The sequence below is a fragment of the Orcinus orca genome, chromosome 2, assembly GCF_937001465.1.
Source record: "Orcinus orca chromosome 2, mOrcOrc1.1, whole genome shotgun sequence".
In the NCBI taxonomy this organism is placed as follows: domain Eukaryota; kingdom Metazoa; phylum Chordata; class Mammalia; order Artiodactyla; family Delphinidae; genus Orcinus; species Orcinus orca.
Genome location: NC_064560.1, coordinates 173543808 through 173550106, shown reverse-complemented (window position 1 = coordinate 173550106; position 6299 = coordinate 173543808).

Below are 6299 nucleotides of genomic sequence, written 5' to 3'. Positions count from 1 at the left end.
AGCCTGCGCTCTAGAGCCCATGAACCACAACCACTGAGCCCAGGTGCCACAACTACTGAAGACCGTGTGCCCAGAGCCCGTGCTCTGCAACAAGAGAAGCCACCGCAGTGAGAAGCCCGTGCACTGCAACGAAAAGAGGAGCCCCCACTCGCCGCAACTAGAGAAAGCCCGCATGCAGCAACGAAGACCCAACGCAGGCAAAAATAAATAAATAAAATAAATCTTAAAAAAAAAAAGACAAAATGTTTAAAAAAAAAGAGAACAAAGTTTTCTTGAAATGTTGAGCTACTTTTGATAATAGATTGTAAGTTTCTTTGCCTTCTAAATGATCTGTATTTTCCTTAAAAATCTTTTATTGTCACGTTGGTTGAATGAACAAGTATTGTTTCACAGTGACCAAGGATCCTATTTGACTAAGTATTTTAAAACCTTTTGAGGGACTTCCCTGGTGGTCCAGTGTTTAAGACTCTGAACGCACTTCCACTGCAGGGGGCATGCGTTCGATCCCTGGTCGGGGAACTAAGCTCCCGCATGCCACATGGTGTGGCCAAATAAATAAATAAATAAAAACTTTTGATATCTTTGACGAACTTCCCCAAGTCAAATTCTAAATAAAGTTCTTTTGCTCTCTAGCCACCTTTGGAGTGCTTCAAAAGACCCTCAAAACATCCTGAAGAGAGATATTAAACTAATTAAGTTTATTTGGTAAGTTAAATTACATGGGAAACATCATCAAATACGTGGCCCTAACCTTTTTAGGTTATATTGTATGAGTAAATGCCATTAATACAGATATTCCAAAATTTATATGGAATTCCTAAAAATCTAATATGTCCTGGTATAATGTTATCAGTCATAATTCTAGTTATTATATAAAAGTGTTGTATGTCACAGAAATATCCAAATTACTTGTTAATTGCTTTGTAACCATGCCATTTTAAGTCTTCTGTCGTTTATAGACAATCATTGCTTTACTTTGATGCTTTTATAAAATGAAGATCTTTAAGAAGATTCATAAAAAGGACTTTTTGACAAATATAAGTTTCTGATGACTTTTAGGTCATACGACTGAACTGCGTAAGAAATTACAAAACCCTGACAGAAAACTTTATGCCTTCATCCAGATCAACAAGAACATGGGGTTGAATTAACTGATAAATATGATTTATAATTTTATGATTTTTTTCTGAAACATACTGGCTTTTAATCTTCATTTTCCAGAAAACCTTTCCTCTTACACAAACTATGACCTACAACAAGTTGATAAAGTATACCTTTGTAAACGAAGATGCAACATTTTTCTTTCTACCTGATCCCTCCAGGATTTGGCTTCTCCAGCTGGCTCCCATGTGGACTTGATAGCTTATTGAGACCAGATTACAACTAGCTATGCTAATTATTGTTTAAATGTGTTCTCTCTCGTTGTTTTCAAATTATTTATACCTTGTGCCTCTCTCTGCCATACTATGACTTGATTACTGTTACTAGCTGAATTACTTGTATCCTTATATCCTATTTAATTTTATTTATTTATTTATTTTATTATTATTATTTTTTGGCCACACCGCGCTGCTTGCGGGATCTTAGTTCCCTGATGAGAGATCGAACCTGTGCCCCCTGCAGTGGAAACATGGAGTCCTAACCACTGGACTACCAGGGAATTCCCCTGTCTATTTTATAAGACTGTTTTTTCTTACATTACCCAATGTATAAGCAGGGCTCTGGCAAAATTAATGATGGCTAAACGTCTTGAGGCAGTTGATCATATATATAACTCTATATACAATAATTGTAATAGTGCAATGCTAGATCTCTAGATACAGGAAAAAGGAGCAAGGGAAAAACATTTCCTGGATCGTAGTAGACTACTAAGACAGGTGATCCAGAGAATTTTAGGTTATCAACAGGGACTAATTCAAAAATTAGCACATTAGGAACTTCCCTGGTGGCACAGTGGTTAAGAATCCGCCTGCCAATGCAGGGGACACGGGTTTGAGCCCTGGTCCGAGAAGATCCCACATGCCGCAGGGTGGCTGGGCCCGTGTGCCACAACTACTGAGCCTGAGTACCACAGCTACTGAGCCCACATACCACAATTGCTGAAGCCTGAGTGCCTGGTGCCCGTGCTCCATAGCAGGAGAGGCCACCATGGTGAGGGGCCCACACACCGCAGCAGGGAGTGGCCCCTGCTCCCCTCAACTAGAGGGGGCCCGCGTGCAGCAGCGAAGACCCAACACAGCCAAAAATAAATAATAAATAAATTTATAAAAAAAGAAAAATTAGCACATTAAGTAGCCTATCAACAGAATTCCCACCTGATCTAGGAATGAGCCTAGGTCATTGGGACAAATTGGTCATGAAATGCCTCCCAAACATTTGTTGAATTTAAGACCAAGAGGAAACTCTGTGGACAAAGAATGTTGCCTGCTATTTCGGTAAACAAAGAATGCTGCCCACCATCAAGCCATCCACCACTGCGGCCTCTCCTCCACCTCCACCCCATGATGCGTCCTAAGGGGAATTCAGAACGGAGAAAAACAAGATACTGGCCCTAGAGAGTTAAGATGCATATCAAAGGAATAATTTCAATGAGCCCAGACTCTTTCCATACATAGAAAATGGCTAAAATCATTAACTTGAGATGTCTGTTTTTGTGATTAGCAGTAATCTTTTGATGTTCAACTACGTGTTTGTTTGTTTGTTTTTTCTGCAAAAACTCCTATATATCCTGGCTCCTCCCTTACCTCTTTGCAACAGTTCCTCAGAGCTATCTGTCTCCTGGGCTGTAGTCCTCAGTAAGGATACTGAATAAAACATAACTCTCAGGATTAGATGGAAGTACTGAATCGGTATCAATTTCTTGATTTGGTTGGTTGTGTAGTGGTTACGTGGGAGAGTATCCTCATTTAAAAAAAATAAATACTGAAGTATTAAGGAGTTATATGTCATCATGTCTTCAAGTTGGTCTCAAATGATTTAGAAAAAAATGCACTACATATATATGTATGTGTGTATATATATATATAGAGAGAGAGAGAGAGAGAGAGAGAATAAGTCAATGAGCTCAACTCTTCATTTTCAAATTTAAAAATCACAATTAACAATTCAAAATTAACAGTTAAAAAAGAAGTAACTAGTAAAAGAGTAAGTCCTTCCCACTGCTACCTGACTACCAAATATAAGGCCTGCACTCCCTCTGGAGAATTTCATTCTTCTAGCCATAACTGCAACCAGCTAGAACAAAAGACTGGAAGAAAATCCATTTAAAGTGTCCATGGTTCTCTGCCTAACCAAGCACATATCACATATTATTCCCTCTTTCTCTGCTTGCTTGACATTTCTGGATAAAGAGGACAGAAATGGAGAGGAAGGTGCCAGTGGTTGGAGGGGGTTGACAAGGACCAAGTGAAACAAGTGCAAGCAGGTAACCCGATGTCAGGATTGGGGGAAGTATCCCAATGGGGAACCAGGTGGGGCAGGGACCACTAACAGTGGTGAAGGATGCGCAAAAGCCAATGGCTTGAGAGGTGATCATTTTATTCACATTTTACAGCCCTTTACAGTTTACAAAGAACTTCTGGGAAAATGGTGGACTAGACTTGGGAAACAATTCTGATTAAGAACACATAGAGATTGGGACTTCTCTGGTGGTGCAGCGGTTAAGAATCCACCTGCCAATGCAGGGGACACGGTTTCGAGCCCTGGTCCAGGAAGATCCCACCTGCCGTGGAGCAACTAAGCCCGTGTGCCACAACTACTGAGCCTGTGCTCCAGAGCCTGCGAGCCACAACTACTGAGCCCATGTGCCACAACTACTGAAGCCCGCATGCCTAGAGCTAGTGCTCCACAATAAGAGAAGCCACCACAATCAGAAGCCCGTGTACTGCAATGAAGAGTAGCCCTCCGCTCACCACAACTAGAGAAAGCCCACACGCAGAAACGAAGGCCCAATGCAGCCAATAAATAAATAAATTAATTAATTAATAAAATTTTTTTTAAAAGAGCACCTAGAGATGAATAAAATACAACAAAGACAAGTTTAATGCATGACTGAACTAGGAAGCCAGAAGGAGAAATCCCAGGTGTGAGAGCCACAACAGTGACAGGGTGTGGGGGCAGCAGATGACTGTAGACTAGGAAGTTGCATGTTAAATGCCCAGGCAGGGACAGAAGACCAGGCCCATGGTGAGGAATGGAAAGAACAGTTAAGAAACCCAAGTATTTTCACAGAAAAAGAGAAGCTTGTCAAATTAACTTACAAAATGCACAGGCAGATAATATACCATGAGTCAACAAATGCAAAAACAGAAAGTAGAATTTCAAGGAGAACTGGCAAATCCACAACCAGAGTGGAAGGTTTTTAACATTCACTGTCACTAATTAAAACAGAAAAGAGGAGCAATATAAAATATTTGAACAGGACTTCCCTGGTGGCGCAGTGGTTAAGAATCTGCCTGCCAATGCAGGGGACACGGGTTTGAGCCCTGGTCCAGAAGATCCCACATGCCGCGGAGCTACTAAGCCTGTGTGCCACAACTACTGAGCCTGCGCTCCAGAGCCCGCAAGCTGCAACTACTGAGCCCACGTGCCGCAACTACTGAAGCCTGCATACCTAGAGCCCATGCTCCACAACAAGAGAAGCCACCGCAATGAGAAGCCCGCGCACTACAATCAAGAGTACCCCCCCATTCGCCACAACTAGAGAAAGCCCGCGCACAGCAATGAAGACCCAACGCAGCCAAAAATAAAAATAAATAAATTTTTTAAAAATTCAGGCAAAAAAGACCCAATGCAGAAAAAAAAATGAATGAGATACACAACATTGTAAATTAATTCTACTTCAGTTTTTAAAAATGAATGAGATGTGTTCAACTCAAGAAGTTAGCAGAAGGTGGGAAATTTTTTTAAATAACAGCAAAAACTTAATAAAACTGACTCAAGAAGAAATAGAATTTAGTACAAACCATCTCATCATCTCCTTGGCTCTTCACGGCATCCCTGTGAGGAACTGTCACAGTTGCAGTCGTGTCGATGAATGTACCACTGCTTGAGGAAGTTAAGAAAGTAGCGGAGTCTGCACCTAAAAGCAGGTCTTCCAGATCCACTTTGATGTTCTCCCTATTTTCAGGTTGCACTCTTCTCATCAGGAACTGTCATGTCTGGGCGATGGAGCCTTTCGCGCAGACAGGAGTGGTCCCCAGATGAAGGAGGGCAATCTGCCTGGCTCCTGAGTCTGTTCCCACCTTTTGCGCTGCCTGCCCCCGCTTCCTGGGCTCTTGCTCCTCTTGCATGGAAACCACAGGTGGACTGACGTCTGAACAGAAGGCACTGCGGAAGATAAACATATGAAGGAGCAGGGGGAGGCACTCTTAACATTTTTTTTTTTTTTTTTTTTTTTGCAGTACACGGGCCTCTCACTGTTGCGGCCTCTCCCGATGCGGAGCACAGGCTCCAGACGCTCAGGCTCAGCGACCGTGGCTCACGGGCCCAGCCGCTCCGCAGCATGTGGGATCTTCCTGGACCAGGGCACGAACCCGTGTCCCCTGTATCGCAGGCGGACTCTCAACCACTGCGCCACCAGGGAAGCCCAGGGAGGCATTCTTGTTAGAGGACGCTCTTGTCCTCCAAACACGCTCCTGTATCTGTTGCCATTCAGCTCAGCACTTAATATTCTCCTGTTCATAAATGTATCCATCTATTTAATTCTTGTGTCATCATCTCAACTGCAAAGCTTTGTTGGCTGAGCCCGGAATTGGCTTTTCATCATTTGTTTCTACTTCTGGGAAGGTAAAAACTGCCCTGGATGGACTTCCTTGGGGGCGCAGTGGTTAAGAATCCGCTTGCCAATGCAGGGGACACGGGTTTGAGCCCTGGTCCAGGAAGATCGCACATGCCGCGGAGCAACTAAGCCCGTGCGCCACAACTACTGAGCCTGCGCTCTAGAGCCCGCGAGCCACAGCTACTGAGCCCACGTGCCACAACTACTGAAGCCCACGTTCCTAGAGCCCGTGCTCCGCAACAAGAGAAGCCACCGCAATGAAAAGCCTGCGCACCTCAGCGAAGAGTAGCCCCTGCTCGCTACAACTAGAGAAAGCCCGCGCACAGCAACGGAGCCCAACGCAGCCAAAAATCAATCAGTTAATTAATTAGTTGATTTAAAAAATCAGTCCCTCATGTCCTTTTATCACTCTCTGCCTATTCTTGGTGTACGCAGCCATCTATCGGCAGCCCGTGGGGCCTGCGGAGCCTGGAATAAAATCTCCCTTTCATTCTCCACAGGATCCTCCGGCAGAAGGCCC